Raw genomic sequence first — 16,513 nt, 5'->3', positions numbered from 1 at the left:
TCCAAAACACTGTCTATTCCGATCAACTGCCGTTCCGGGTCCTTTCCTGTTTCTGACAGAATTACAATGTCATCAGCAAACCTCAAAGTTGAGCCGGCCGTGGTGGCCGAGCGGTTCTAGGCGCTTCAGTCTGGAACCGCGCGACTGCTACGGTCGCAGGCTCGAATCCTGCCTCGGGCATAGATGTGTGTGATGTCCTTAGGTTAGTTAGGTTTAAGTAGTTCTAAGTTCTAGGGGACTGATCACCTCAGATGTTAAGTCCCATAGTGTTCAGAGCCATTTGAACCATTTTCGAACCTCAAAGTTTTTATTTCTTCTCCCTGAATTTTAATTCCTCCTCCATATTTTTCTTTGGTTTCCTTTACTGCCTGTTTAGTGTAAATATTGAATAATATTGGGGATAGTCTTGAACCTGTCACACTCCCTTCTCAACCACTTATTACTTTTCATGCCCCTCGCTTATTATCACTGTCATCTGCTTTCCATACAAGTTGTAAACAGCCTTTTACTCCTTGTATTTTACCCCTGCTACATTCAGAATTTCAAGGAGAATATTCCAGTCAACATTGTCAAAACTTTCTCTAAGTCTACAAATGCTACAAATGTAGGTTTGCCTTCCTTAACCAATCTTCTAAGATAAGTCATAGGGTCAGTATTGCCTCGCATGTTCCTACATTTCTCTGGAATTCAAACTAATCTTCCTGAGGTCTGCTCCTACTAGTTTTTCATTCTTCTGTAAAGAATTCGTGTTAGTAATTTGCAGCCCTCACTTATTAAACTGAAAGTTCAGTAATTTTCACACTTCTTAGCAACTGATTTCTTTGAAATTGGAATTATCAAGTTCTTCTTCAAGTCTGAGGGTATTTAGCCTGTCTCATACATCTTGCACGCCAGATGGAAGAGTTGTGTCATGGTTGGCTCTCCCAAGGCTGTCATTCGTTCTGACGGAATGTCATCTACTCCCAGGGCCTTGTTTATACTTAGGTTTTTCAGAGCTTTGTCAAATTCCTCTTGCAGTATCATATCTCCCATATCATCTTCACCTGCGTCCACTTCCCTGTCTCTAACACTGCTTTCAAGTTCATCTCCCTTTTATAGACCCTCTATATACTCCCTTCACCTTTCAGCCTTCCTTTCTTTGCTTCGGACTGGTTTACCATTTGAGCTCTTGAAATTCATAAAGCTCCTTCTCTTTTCCCCAAAGTCCTCTTTAACTTTCCTGTAGGCAGTATCGATCTTTCCCGTTCTGAAACGTGCTTCTAAATCCTCATATTTGTTCTCCAGCCATTCCTGTTAAGCAATTTTACACTTTCAGTCAATCTCATTCTTCATTATTCTATTTGTGTTCGGCAGTTTTTCTTTGAGATTTGTGTTAATTGCTAATTATACTATTTTTCAATGAAACAGCCCCGATAGGTCATGAATCCAGCACCTTCAGCGCACATACACAATTTTGTTTGTTGTCACGTGGGAATCTCAAAGTAGGGAGCATGGACGACATGGCTGGGGGACTACAGATGGGTGGTGGTCGGTGGGAATATGGCTCGACCAGAAGGCATGCCAAGATAGGCCATGCAACTGTGATTAGCACTGTACCGATGGCGTAGTTGTTAACGCAGCTGCCTAGTAAGGAGAAGATCCCAGGTTCGAGTACTGGTCAAGCACAAATTTTCACTCATTGCTGTTGATTCCGTATAAAGACCCAATGCAGCTGATATCAATAATTCCTTTCCTTTCTTTTCTTTTCTCCCCCTCAACCGTCAATTTACGTAATATTTTTCTGACCTCATTCCGAATGAGCAAACAGAAACATCCAACACTTCCTTCATAAATAATTTTCTAGAGGTCTTTTCATTGTTTATACCAACGTAACATACACACAGTACAAGATAGATACAGTACTTTGAAAGTAATGCATTAAAGATGTATTAAAACATTACTATTTATAATGTAAAATTCAACCACATTTTCAATGCTTACCTTTATCGATATAATAGGAAACGTATCTCATTGTGCATATGTACTTTACACATAGCTCGTATATGTCAATATATAATCTTTATATGTGTTATCCTAACTATTCAGTATATTAGAAACTATCCTAAATGATTTTGTTTCTATTTGCGTTTTTTTAAAGTAATTCCATTGCACTAGCAAAGACAAATTTTACTAAGCTCGTATACCCTCATAGGGTAGGTAACCTAACATCTTTATGCTGGTAAGATCATTGAAAACATTGATATGTTGCGCATGTGACGGTGGGCCATGATTCGTAAATGTTTATCATGTGTGCTACCATGAAACAGAGAATGGCGTGGTGTAAGGTTTATTTCAAGGAACTGAACAACATTGACATAATGCATGCCTACAAACGTGTTAATCCCAAAATTGACAAATTCATAAATGCTTTGATAGAGGTCAAAAGAAATAAATCTATATAAACATTACCAAATAGTAAACCAATAAATTTGTCTATCCAAGTGCAGCGAACCAATGATAGACACAAGACGAGGCCCCAGCAAGAAAGCAGAACGAAACATGTAACTACCATCTGAAGATGGAGTTGTAAAAAACACGAAACTGGTCATAAACAAATAAACCTTGAAACTTCCTGGCAGTGTAAAACTGTGTGTCGCATCGAGACTCGAACTCAGGACTTTTGCCTGTCACAAGAAAGTGCTCTACCAACTAAGCTACCCTCACAGCTTTACTTTGGCCAATACCTCATCTCCTATCTTCCAGACATAATTGGGTGTAATCAGAGAAACATACTGTACAAGACGCATTGAAAATTATTTATAACTTTTTAAAAAGAAAAGATTTCTATTATATTCACATATGTTTCATAACTAGATGAAAACTCAAAATCGAGAGGCCAGTGTCAAATGAACTTAATGGGTTTTTGACGTTGTTTGTCACCAATGAGAGAATGAGTATCTGGATTAAAACTGATTGATTTTAGCCTCAAATCACTATCTCTATGCAGTCTATTCTTGTAGGTTTTTAAAGAAAATGTTAAGAGGAAAATACTTGTTGACATAGACTGTTTGTTGAAAAGCCCATCAAGTGTCTCAGCGAATAGTAATTCAGCAATATCTCCACAGGGACTGGACGAATTGGTGCTGTGGCTAACGCCCTCAAGTCACATTCGGGAGATCTTGGTCCAGTTCGCGGGTCAGCTATCCATAAATTGGTTTGCTGCTGACACCCATGTCACTCCAAGCAAATGCTATGCGTCCTTAAAACGACGACGGTCGCTTCGTTCCCCTCCAGTAGTAAGAAACCCGAGCAAATCTCTGTCTCTAATAATCTCAGCCGTGGACGGGACTTAAAACACTAATCATCCCCCCTTCTCCTTGTGTCAGGATATTAAATGAGCAAGGTTCAAGAGAGTCATTCTTATGAAAAACTGTGTCCCAGAAACTACCGACTATATAAATCGCGATCGGATTGTGGCATGTTGTGCGTTTGCGCCACGAGCAGCCAGATAAGGTTTCTAGCCAGCCCTGTAGCGTTTTCTGTGTGGATGAACACCTCTAGCCATCTGGTGGCACACGATATTGGAAATTTTCATCATTAAAAGAAAAATACTGGCAGTCCGTCTTAGAGGAGGTCTCAAAACGGCGGAATGGACCACCCCCTTGTGAGTGGTATAGAATAGCAATGGGGCAGGGCAACTATTATTTCATTCTGTACTCGCTGATCTTGAGGCTGACTAGTGAAGCCCCTAAAGCTCCCGATAATGTTTATCTTGTCTTCGACTCTGTACAAGCGTTCACTGCCCAGTACCACGCTGCCCGCGGTCCACGAGAGAGCTGCGTCCAGTGGATTGGGAACGGCTGCACTAAAGAATTACTATAACTTTAATGGTTCTAGAAGCAATTGTAGTGGAGAGCTCAGGCCCGTAAAATAAGTGCCGTTTCGTTCTGCCGCCACTGCAGAACTAGTGTCGCACATTCGCACTCGTCTCTCAGGTTCACTGTCTTTCCACTGACGCCATTACAGCCGGATTGTGTTGTGTTTACGTTTGATAGTCATTGTTCAAATGTTTAAGACCGACGACTGCGAAGTGTGTTCTGTAATACGGTTTTTGAACACAAAAATTCATGTTAAGCAAGCTGATATTCGTCGTCATCTTGAAGAGATTTATGATGAAAGTGTAATGACTGCTGCAATAATGAGAAAGTAAGTAAGAAAAACCCACAACGATTTGGTTGAGAAAGTGAACGAGAAAATTCACGAAAACCGACGGTTCATAACAAGAATGATTTGCTTTTTGTTTCAACAAATTTCAAAAACTTTTTTGCATGAGACTATCAAAAATCGCTTAAATTATGGCGAATCGTGTACCCGTTGAGTTTCGAAAATGTTTACAAATCTCTACAAAACAAACAGACTTGGAAGTATTTTGACATTTCTTATCTGATACAGTGACGGTGGAGATGAATTATTAACCAGAATTGTCACCGGTGAGGAAACCAGGGATTGTCATGTCACTCCAGAATCAGAACAACAGTCCGTGGAGTGAAGGCATTTATGATCCACCGAAAAATAAAAGTTGAAAACAACGTTGTCAGCACTAAAAGAACCTTGTGCATTATGTTCTGTTACAGACAGGGTGCTCTGTTTGCTGAGTTCTTTCCGAGGGGTGAAACACAGAAAACTTTGGCTTGCAGCTCAAAATAAAAGGCATTCAAAGCTGAGGTAAAGCATTGTGTTGCTTCATGAAAATGCACATCCCCATTCGGCTGGTGTCACTCAAAACCTTACTCAACAATTTGGTAGCGAGGAGTTCGATCACCTGCTGTACAGCCCCGATCTCACACATTCTGACTACCACTTGTTCTTGTACTTGAGGCGTGATTTTGGAGGAAGGCACTTTGACAGCAGTGACGATGCAAAAACACGATGTTCAGCAGCGGCTGTCTTAAATTGCGGCATCTTTCTATGAAGAGTGTATAGAAAAGTTGGCTTAGCGCTAAGACAAACGTCTGAATAATGGTTGCAACTGTATATCGTATATACACACACACACACACAGAAATGTTTCTTATCTGTTATACACTTATATGTAAAGGAGAGTGTATGTCTGTGTGTGTGTGTGTGTGTGTGTGTGTGTGTGTGTGTTTGTGTACGTGTGTGTGCGCCCAGGGTCTCCTCCCAAACTCCTTGATCGGTTATTGCAACTAAATTTAGCACTGAAACGGCAAGCCTACCGACTATCAGCACTGTGAGGTTTATAGCCCCCTAGCTCCAATGTGAGTGTTTTTTCCAGCCCCTTCTGTATTGGCTGCCACTCTAGATAAACATGTTGTGTGAGAACAGTATTGGCCTGCCAAATCTGCCGGCTTTGCAGGACAGCCTACAAGTAAGTGGCGGGAAACTGTTTTCCTGGCCCCAAACTATAGGCAGCCTTCCATGACAGATGAGGTGTATTGGAATAGTACTGGACCACTTTATCAAATTTCTTTGCATGGTGGCCTATACGTCAGGGGCAAATAAATGATTTTCAAGTCACTAATGTGTAGCCTTCTTTGCGTGACAGGCATGTTGTCAGAGTAGTATCAGCCTATCAGCCTGCTCTACTGAACTGCATTGCAGGGCTACATATGCCAGTGAGCATGGCTGAGAACAGGTTGAGATTGCTAGAGGAGGGGATGGACAGAATGAGTGGGAGGAGGAGATGGACTGTGGGAGGAGAGGAGGGGGGAAATTTATGAGACATGTGGAAGATGTAGAGAGGTGGTGGGCAGGTGGAAAACGAAAAGCGGGAGGCAGAGATGGAAAGAGAGAAGGGAAGGAGGATATGGTCAGAGGGAGAGAGAAGAATATATGGTCAGAGAGAAAGGTTGGATCAAATGGACAAAGAAATGAGGAGGAGGATATGAAGAGACAGAGAGAATGGGACACAAGAGATAGACAAACAGACGTTGAGGAGGAGGTGGACGGACTGAGGGAAGTAGAGGTGAACACAAAGAGAGGAAGAGGTGGATTCAATATAAATGTTGAATGAGTATGAAAGAAAAGCCACAGGGGAAAGGCTAGTACAATGGACGCTCAAGAAAGAATGCAACACATTTTTTTCTGAAACTGTGTTGGTTTCATTTGGGATTCCAATACACCATATTATTCCTCACCCTTTAGCTATAATACCGTATTTTCCAAAAAAGCTCCATTCAATGCGACGGCTGCAGGTGTCAGAGCAGTGAGCGACTGGCCGCCACGCGGGAGATCGGACAAGTTTCCGCGACCTTGTGATGATCACAGACTCCTCGCTCAAAGACCCAACATGCTTTTGTTCACTACCAGGTCTCTGTAGACATTCTGCAAGCGTCTATAAATATCTGAGATGCTCTGGTGTCCCGCCAGAAGACGCTCGGTGACAGTTCTCTGGACCGCATCTCCATTACACAGTTCCTGTTAGTTCTGCAATGCAGACAAGTTGTGAGCGACATGGGTGCTATTCTGTCATTCTGCGCAACTGATTAATCTGAGATGTACCCTTTACCCTGTGGCTCCTGCAAGATGCAATTTCCACCCCCACACTACTACAGAAGTCAGACAGACGATCCTAACGTTCTAAAGAGAAATGCCTGAAAAACTTTCGGCAATAAATATCTTCTGGAGTCGTCCACTGTAAGGAAATGACACAAAAATTACAAAATTTCTTACGTAATTAGTGGGATACTTGGGTACTGGAGTAGTGCTAGTTAGTGTAAGAAGAACATGAAACTAACGAAAATTATTATCTATTTTGTAAAAATTCTGAGAAATCACAATGGCTCTTTTAGTTATTAACTGAACAAGTTATTTCCGGGTTCTTTTCGGAATGTGAAGTTACCTCTTACAGATAGGATTCGCTAATGAAATTTCTATACAAAGTTTAAGATTGTTTTTGACTTGGCAGAATGGCTGAGAGTCGCGCCTACTCAACCTGAATAATTATCCGTTAGAATGTTGCTAGGTACGGTCGAGGCTGTTGCATGTGAAATGCAGTGAAGTGTACTGTTGTGGAGGAAATATGGGGCTCGCAAGAGCTGTAGCGCACAATACCGTAAGCTGCGATGACTGCTGTCTGCGCCGTTCGCTGCTGACAAATAAGATAACTCTCGTTCTATCTGGATTGACCTGCGCCAATCAAACTATCCCTACGCCTTGATGAAGCCAAGAACTCCTGTTCGCCCCTAGTCTAACTATTGGCATGGTACACTGGTCATATAACCAGTCCACCGCGATGCCACTCAAAAACTCGCTCGCAGGCGTTTAACTATAACTCTGTCCATTCACACCACACAATAAGTGTGGCAGCCAACATAGTGAACAACGCTTAATCGCAAGGACTCAATATAGTCGCACTCCGATTCGCTCTTGACAGAGGTGCTCTCCCAGTGAAGTGAGGAGAGACTTGTTCCTCGCTCTCTCGTTATGTGTTCTTGCTCCAAGAGCGACAACGGAACGGCGCCTCTCCATGACAGACATGAAGGGGTATATCTTTCGGTCTCTTCCATTACTCCTTGAGCTCAAGGCGTCAGGAATATCGTCTGCCAATCAGCATTGCTCTTCTAAAACGGGAGAATGACGTTTCGTTTAGGGCGACCAATCCAGAAATCTGTAGCATCGGCGTTTGCGTTTGCTGTCTCGCTGTGAAACCTCTGAAACTGTGTGCTATGTTTGTAAAGAATGCGTGGGCTGGGCGCTCCCACACAATGTAGCGGAATTTGCTTTTAAGCCCAACATGGGTTTGTTCTCCCTTTCACTCGGGCAAACGCTGTCTGCTCTACGGGCAGTCGCCGACCGACATAGATAAGTTGACTCGTCCTCTGGAGGGACCGGCCTCCTGGCGTGCGGTTTGCCTCTCCTGAGCTAAAAGCTTTTGTGACCGTCATGTCTTGAATGTGGGTGTGTACGACAGCTTGGAGTATTTCAAGTTCGGTGCGCATTTGCGATTTACTTGTTATTTGCATATTGTTTACATGAATTCATACAACATTGACTTTATCTTATAGAGTCTGGGTTCGAATGAAGCGTCTTGATGTGCGGAATATGATTGTGAGGGCGGAATATGTGGTGTTACCGCCAGACATCACACTTGCTAGGTGGTAGCCTTTAAATCGGCCGCAGTCCGTTAGTATACGTCGGACCCGCATATCGCCTCTATCAGTGATTGCAGAACGAGCGCCGCCACACGGCAGGTCTAGAGAGACTTCCTAGCACTCGCCCCAGTTGTACAGCCGACTTTGCTAGCGATGGATCACTGTCTACATACGCTCTCATTTGCCGAGACGATAGTTTAGCATAGCCTTCAGCTACGTCATTTGCTACGACCTAGCAAGGCGCCATATTCAGTTACTATTCTGAACAGATAATATTGTGAATCATGTACCGTCAAGAGCGACGTTCATCATTAATGGATTAAAGTTAAGTATCCAACTAATTACGTCCGCTTTCTGAATTCTAATTCCTTGTCATGTTCCAGACCTCACGCCAGCCTGCGTGAGCTAAAACGCGTGCATTTCGGCCTCCTCTAGTAACACGGTGTTGGCTCTTCTGCCAACACAACAGAATATGTAAGCAATGAATGTCAGGAGACCACGACGTCTTACAAAGTAAACAGTTGAAAGACTTGATACAACGGCGCAGCCTGGCACGAGCGTGTTTACAACGCAACAACCGATTCTGCCGGACTTGCCTTTCAATATGAGGATGTTTGTCGGATTCTTTTGCAAAGGGTTTCAACCTCACATTAACATAACAAACATTATGTCACTGTACTCGTCTTTTTGAGCGCTTCCGGATGCCGTTAAATAAAGTATATCATTCTATTTTTAAAAAAATCATAATTCCTTCGGTATCTCGAGCGATACAAGAGTTAAAGACTTTTCATCACATACCAAAGCACATGCCCCTTAAAGTACTATCATTTGTCAAAAACAAACCTCGTTTCGATACCTGCAACCGTTCATGAAATAAAGTGGGTGTTACATGACTCACTATGTGTGTGTGTATGTGTGTGTGTGTGTGTGTGTGTGTGTGTGTGTGTGTGTGTATGCACGCGTGTTTCTTTTTCCTTGTATATTTAGTTAGTGGGCCTCTAAGCTGTTTTTACAAATGGTTCAAATGGTTCTGAGCGCTATGGGGCTTAACATCTGAAGTCATCAGTCCCCTAGAACTTAGAACTAGTTAAACCTAACTAACCTAAGGACATCACACACATCCAAGCCCAAGGCAGGATTCGAACCTGCGTCCGTAGCGGTCGTGTGGTTCCAGACTGAAGCGCCTAGAACCGCTCGGCCACACTGGCCGGCTGTTTTTACAAAATAGGTGGTCCAAACAGCTAGAAAGGTTGGCAATTGTTGCTGTAGCAAATTGTAAGAAAGTCGTAAATAACCAGAGTGTAGAATGTTTTCATGACTATAATTTACACACAAAGGATATTAAAAAATATATATCATATTTTGAGAGTTGATAGTACGGACAAAAACGACAATGTCCAGCAAACATGGGCTGTACAATGCATACCTTAAGAAGTTTGAGCATTTGTTCATCTTCGATAGTGTGAAACACATCTCTCCTACTGGATGTCATAGCTCATAAGGTTTGGTTAGGGAGGGGGGGAGAGAGAGAGAGAGACAAGAGAGAGAGAGAGAGAGAGAGGGGGGGGGAGGGGGGGTTCCTAAGAGTCGTCAGGAGCATTTTCTTGGTGCTCCAACAGATGTTTGCAGTTTCGGTTTTGCATTGTGTAGCTGGAGTCAGCCCAAACAAATAGCGCCCATCATGTCTTTCATACGACGCCCGATGTCAACGGAAAGCGTCGGTTTGTTTCCCATTACAGCCAAAATCATTTTTAAGGTGGAATTTTACGTGTCCTTTCGACAGAGCGGTCCCAGATTAATCTACAGCGAAATTTATTTTATCGATATGTATGAAGATGGACAGTACGCCGCAAAGGATACACAGCAAACCAGGAGCGAATCAGTAGCGGTGCATGCTTGGAGGTTGCAATCGGCGTGAGCCAGAACAGTACTGTCGCTGCTGGAATGCTGATTATTCTTCATATTTTGCCGTCACTGTTAATTCATACCGATAAAACAAATATAGCACTAGGCTAAAACGGGACTGCTCTATCCAATGGAACACCTTAAAAATCATTTATTTGTAATGGGAAACAAACCAACGCATTCCGTCAACAACAAGCTTCACGTGGTAGATCAGACTAGCCCGGTCTGACTCCAACTGCACAATGCAGTAACGAAATTGCAAATATCTACCGAAAGACCAGAGAAAATGTGCCTGATCACTTTTAGGAGAGACAACCTGTGGTATATATATTGACCTTCCACAATATTTGACATCGTCAAAAAGTTGTTCAAATGGCTCTGAGCACTATGGGACTTAACTGCTGAGGTCATCAGTCCCCTAGAACGTAGAACTACTTAAACCTAACTAACCTAAAGACATCACACACGTCCATGCCCGAGGCAGGATTCGAACCTGCGACCGCAGCGGTCGCGCGGTTCCAGACTGTAGCGCCTAGAGCCGCACGGCCACTCCGGCCGGCTGACTTAGTCAATACCTTCAGAATTTTGCAAACTTATCAATCAATGGAAGCTGAGAATGCTGAGATTATAATATAATAATATTATGATAGACAGTAAAACGTGGACGATAAATAACTTACACAAGAAGAGAATAGAAGCTTTCGAAATGTGGTGCTACAGAAGAATGCTGAAGATTAGATGGGTAGATCACATAATTAACGAGAAGGTATTGAATATAATTGGGGAGAAGAGAAGTTTGTGGCACAACTTGACTAGAAGAAGGGATCGTTTGGTAGGGCATATTCTGAGGCATCAAGGGATCACCAGTTTAGTATTGGAGGGCAGCGTGGAGGGTAAAAATCGTAGAGGGAGACCAAGAGATGAATACACCAAACAGATTCAGAAGGATGTAGGTTGCAGTAGGTACTGGGAGATGAAGAAACTTGCACAGGATAGAGTAGCATGGAGAGCTGCATCAAACCAGTCACAGGGCTGAAGACCACAACAACAACAACAGATTGAATAACCAATCAAGAAGATCTGAATTTCATTGGGGAAAAAAGAAATTTATCTCATCTCACAATTTGTCTAAAATAGCGGTTTTTGTTGATAGGACACAGCATAAGACATCAAGAATTTTTAACATCGTGCAGCCCTATCAGAAACTGTGATAAATAAACATATAACACGTCAGCCTCAGTTGCAAATACAAACCAATCTTTACCCAGGTTTCAGCCATAATAATTTGGCCTTCTTCAGAAGCTATTGACACTAAACTATTGCATGCTAAAGTCTGGCCATGTCAAGTATAAAACTGTAGCACCGTAGTACCCAGTCATAAATCTACATTACTTAGCTGAAGAGAAACAGCAGGTCCCTCAGCGCGGACGAGGTCGGTAGGCCGCGAGAGCTGCGCCGGAACTAATCGCAGCGAGCAGCTGTGTGCCGAGAATCGCTGATGGTCATGCGCATGCGCGCGTGGAAATATAGATGCTTAACAGTAGTTACCTTTACATTAGGAATTGGATTAATATAAGTATTAAAGTTGTTAATGGCGTAATGTGTAACTGAACTTGCTTCTGAGGAGAACGGGAACCCTATAAACGGATACGGAGCCCGTAAGAAAGACTAGCTATTACTCGGCAAAATTATTCCTCAATTTTGAATGCATTAGTATTCGCCTACAGAAAGTGGCGTGAGGGGTCGGCGACTGCAAAGGCAACGTAACATCAGGGCCGGTGAAACAAAGGTTGAAAACCTTCGAAAAACTTCTTATTTCTCAATTTTAGCTGGTCATTAAGTAGGTTTTCTTTATCAAGCAACAGGTGTTTAAAGATTTGCAAATCCTTGACATGGCCAGACTTTAGCATGCGATAGTTTAGTGTCAATAGCTTCTGAAGAAAGCCAAATTATTTTGGCTGAAACCTAGGTAAAGATAGGTTTCTATTTGCAACTGAGGCTGACGTGTTATATGTTTAAGCCATCAAGGACTTGCTTTCAGACAATGTAAGTGAAAAAGAAACTGTTCTTGCTCCATAGTACTATTTTTATGATAATTCTTGATGAGTGTAGCATGTAATTTGCTATTAACCTTATAATTTAGAATACAACGAAGTTTGTGTATCACATTTCTATGTACTTAGTATTAACCTCAGTTTAAATAATTTCTTAAATATGTATCAGTTATTTAACTTGTTTATATATCCGTTTATACAAGAATAAACAAAGGAATACAATAAAAATTCTATGAACACAGCTTCACACAGCTTAATATTCCTTCTTTTATTGTAGTCTCTCTAAAGGACTATTTCACAAAACTTCCAAATTGTTGGGGCATTCTATCGTCCTTTTATAAGCAGAGTTCCAACAACATTTAAATAACAGAATTTTTTAAATTAATTTTTTGTTTCATAATGATTCACCATTGTAATTTTTGCAAAATTCTGTGAATACTTCCCCATTTTTATTCACATTATCATCAGGAAAATAGATAATTTTTTCAAACACTACGTACAGTGTTTGCTTCTACACCTTTTTTAAAATCGTGTCCACTTTCCTCACTGGATTTCAAATAGTAACGTGTCCTTCGACGAACTAAGGTTATCACAATCTACTTAGGATGATGTTCCTATAAATTTACTCAGAAATACATATACATAATATTTTAAACAAACCAAATTTATGAAGATGAAGATTACCGAAACGTTCATAATTATAGCCTTACCTTAACGTAACTCAACATCAAATTTAAGAAAAGGTAAACTGAATACATGAGACCCTCTCACAAATGATATTGATGTGATTATGAGATTTGATCACTATCTCTATGATAATTTGGATAATCGTAAAAAATTGGATAAACAAAATAAGTACTGCCGCTGAGGACTCAGAAGAAAGGGCTAGTTTGACGTAGCATTCTTGCCCTTTTTTAATAACATCCATTCGTTCTTGCAAATTTTTATTTTACTCATCTTTCACCCCATACTGGAAAGGAGAGGGCAGGAAATTGTAGGACTTAGTTCCGCTGAAATACATTGCTGAAACTATCTTTTTTAAATAGAGCGAATGTTTATGAAACAGGTGATGTAAATTAATTACTTTCTTTGCTGCTCTTAACGTAGTCACAGTGAGGGGTTTGCAGCCCTTGGTACTAGCAAATCTGTACACCCCTGATCTACACCAACCACCAACCATCTGGAAGACAAGCAATATACCTACGCTAATGACACAGCAGTCGCAGTACAATCCTACACATTCAAAGAGGTGAGAGACAAATAGATTACATCACTGGAAGAACATTCATATACTAAGACTTCAACCATCTGAAATCAAACCCCATGAAAACCAGCATAAGTTCTTTTCACATAAGAAGCGAACAAGCCTAGAAGAAAGTACAACAAAGTGGAGACAACAGTACCTTGATCAAAGCTAAACACCAAAATATTTTGGCTTCCTAGATAGAACCTTATCTTTCAAACAGTCCTGCCAAGATGTGAGACAGAAAGCAAGCATAAGAAAGAACATCATACGAAAATTGACTGGAACTAGTTGGTTTGCACAGCCTGGTGTCCTCCACACATCATCCTTTGCACTCTGCTTGTTATTGCAGAATATGAGCACTGCTTCTTTAAAATTTCCACCCAGGCCAAACAAGTGGATGTCGCTGTTATTAGACTGGATATACTGTGTTGGGGTGTTTAAGATTAGCCCGTACTGAGAAAAATTATGTCACTGCAGGAATTACTCCACCTCATATAAGGAGTGTCGTCACAACAGCAGTCTAGTGGAGAAGGTAAACTGCTGATCTACAGCATCTGCTGCAAGATCATCAGATGGCACCATCCAGACTTAGAGCTTTTTAAGGGTAAGTTACCCACTTAATGCAGAAACTCGCAGAATGGAACTGTGGCGAAAACAAGAAGCCCTGCCAGCCGAATTACGGTAACTGAATGGGATCCCCTCTGCAGGCTTTCACCTTCCTCTTCTCAATCAACTCAGGACAGGAGTATCAGGACGTGTAACCAATATTGTTAAATGGTTATACCTGAATGAGGATGAACTGTCTGACTGTAGACTGGCAAAAAGTGAATAACTTCTCCTAGTCTGCGAGAATCTGAACATAACCCACACCGATCAGGACCTTATAATACACTGATGGAAAAAAATCACCCAAAAAAATTAATGTAGAGTAATGACATTTTAGGAACACATTTCTCTAGGTGACATATTTGTAATGAAATTTTAGGAACACATTTCTCTAGGTGACAAATATTAATTTTTGCAAAAATTGCAAGATCATAGTTAATGCAAAAGCTAGATAAGCCACTGCAAATGTGAAATTCAGGTACATAAATAACAGGTGTGACCGCCAGACTGTTGAATGCAAACGTGCAAGCATGGTGTTATGAGGATGCCAGATGTCAGTTTCTGAGATGGAGTTCCATGCCTTTTGCACGTGGTTGGTCAATGCAGGGGGTTAATGCTGTTTGTGGATGACGCAGGAGTTTTCATCCGAGGATGTTTCATATGTGCTCGATTGGAGACAGATCTGGTGGTCGAGCAGACCAAGAAAATACGTCAACATTCTGTAGAGCATGTTGGGTTACAACAGCAGTATGTGGGCGGTAGTGCCACCTGACCGCTATCCTGTTGGAAAACACGCTCAGGGATGTTGTTCATGAACGGCAGGACAACAGGTCGAATCACCAGACTGACGTATAAGTTTACAGTCAGGGTGCTTGGGGTAACCACGAGAGTATCCCTGCTGTCACAGAAAATCGCACCCAAAACCATAACTCCAGGCATAGGTCCAGTGTGTTTAGCACACAGTCTGGTTGGTTGCACGCCCTCAACTGGCTTCCTTCTAACCAACACACGGTCCTCACTAGCACCGAGACAGAACCGGCTTTCGGCAGAAGACACAACAGACCTCCATCCTGCCTTCCAGAGAGCTATCGCTTGACACCACTGAAGTTGCAGATGGCGCTGATTTGGGGTCAGTGGAATGCATGCTACAGTGAGTCCATCTCGGATCAGTCCTTGAAGTAACCAGTTTCTAACATATTAGGACAAATAAGCCCTCGGTCACAAATATTAAGTCAAAATTGACCAGGTTTCGACCCTACTATGAGCGTCGTCTACAGAATTAAACTAACTGTTCTAAAACATAATAGGTATATAAGAAATTAATAAACTAAAGTGTGCAGTGACTGGAAAGAGATGCAGTACTTACAAGTCACACTCTAAAAAAATTCTAAGCCGGAAAGGCGACGTCATGAAAAGTTGTAAATAAGATAAGATGGCGAGCCGCTAAGGGCTGCTCGTACCTGAGTGAACACGGGTTGCAACCAAACTGAGGCGCCCACGTTAGAAAGTGTGGGCAAGCAAACATGGTGTTGCTACGAGCGCCATCTAGTAGCCGCAGAAACAACTAGGCTACTGTACATTCAGAATTAGACACATGAAATTGTAATGAAGCTAATTCAGGCATAACGTAAGCACTAATAATAATAAGATGAAGTTACATATTTATCTGCTTTAAACAGAGATACATTTTGTAACGTAAAAAAACGTCAGTTATGACATACAAGATAACAGCACAGACGTAGCAGGAAAATAACATGCATGAGGAAATGCATGAGGAAATCTGAATCAAGGATCAAGCAATGGCTTTATACAGTCGAAAAAGTTCTTATTTCGCAGCTGCAGCTGTTCGTTGAGAATGAGGCCATCATGACGAGACAGATGTTTGAAAATCTCTAATTCCTCTAAAACATCTAACCTACGCCCCTTCTTTTCGATATGCAGAACATTGCTGTCGCCAATGGCTTTAGGAACGTGTCCAGTAATTAAGAGATGATCGGCAAAGGATAAATTTAGGGGACTGGTACCGTTTTTCCTCAAAAGATGTTCTTTATATCTGATGGTGAAAGCACGTCCAGTTTGCCCTATACAATAGGAGGAGCAGGTACCACAGATGATCTTATAAACGCCAGAACTTTCTGTAGGGGATTTCAAATTATGAATGAAGTTTCTCTTCAGATTCTTATTAGTAGAGAAGGCAACATTGCAGTTGTATTTGTTGCGAAGCATACGCTGAATCTGATAGGAAATGGGCTCTACGAAAGGAATAGAAAAACGTTTTTTGGGGTTAATTTCAGCGCGTGAGGTGTTGAGCGTAGTAGTTCTTGCAGTTTTCTTTTTGAGGATAGCGTCCACTACGTTAGGCGTATATTCATTATTGACTGCTATGGTTTTAGGTAAATTAATCTCCTCATTAAACTTTTCTGTTAAGTGGTATAGAGGTAGTTCGGTGGACGGCAGAGTGAAAAAAACGCCATTTTTTCAGACTGGATGAAAAGAGGAAGCAGGCACGATTTGGTCGGTATACGTTTCTTTTCGAAAAATATTGAAAGTGATGTTATTGTCTTCTGTTGTAAGCGTCAAGTCTAAATAATGTAATTGGCGGTTTTCGT

This window comes from Schistocerca americana, chromosome 2 (assembly GCF_021461395.2).
Source record: "Schistocerca americana isolate TAMUIC-IGC-003095 chromosome 2, iqSchAmer2.1, whole genome shotgun sequence".
Taxonomy (NCBI): domain Eukaryota; kingdom Metazoa; phylum Arthropoda; class Insecta; order Orthoptera; family Acrididae; genus Schistocerca; species Schistocerca americana.
Note: the sequence above shows the minus strand (reverse complement) of the source record.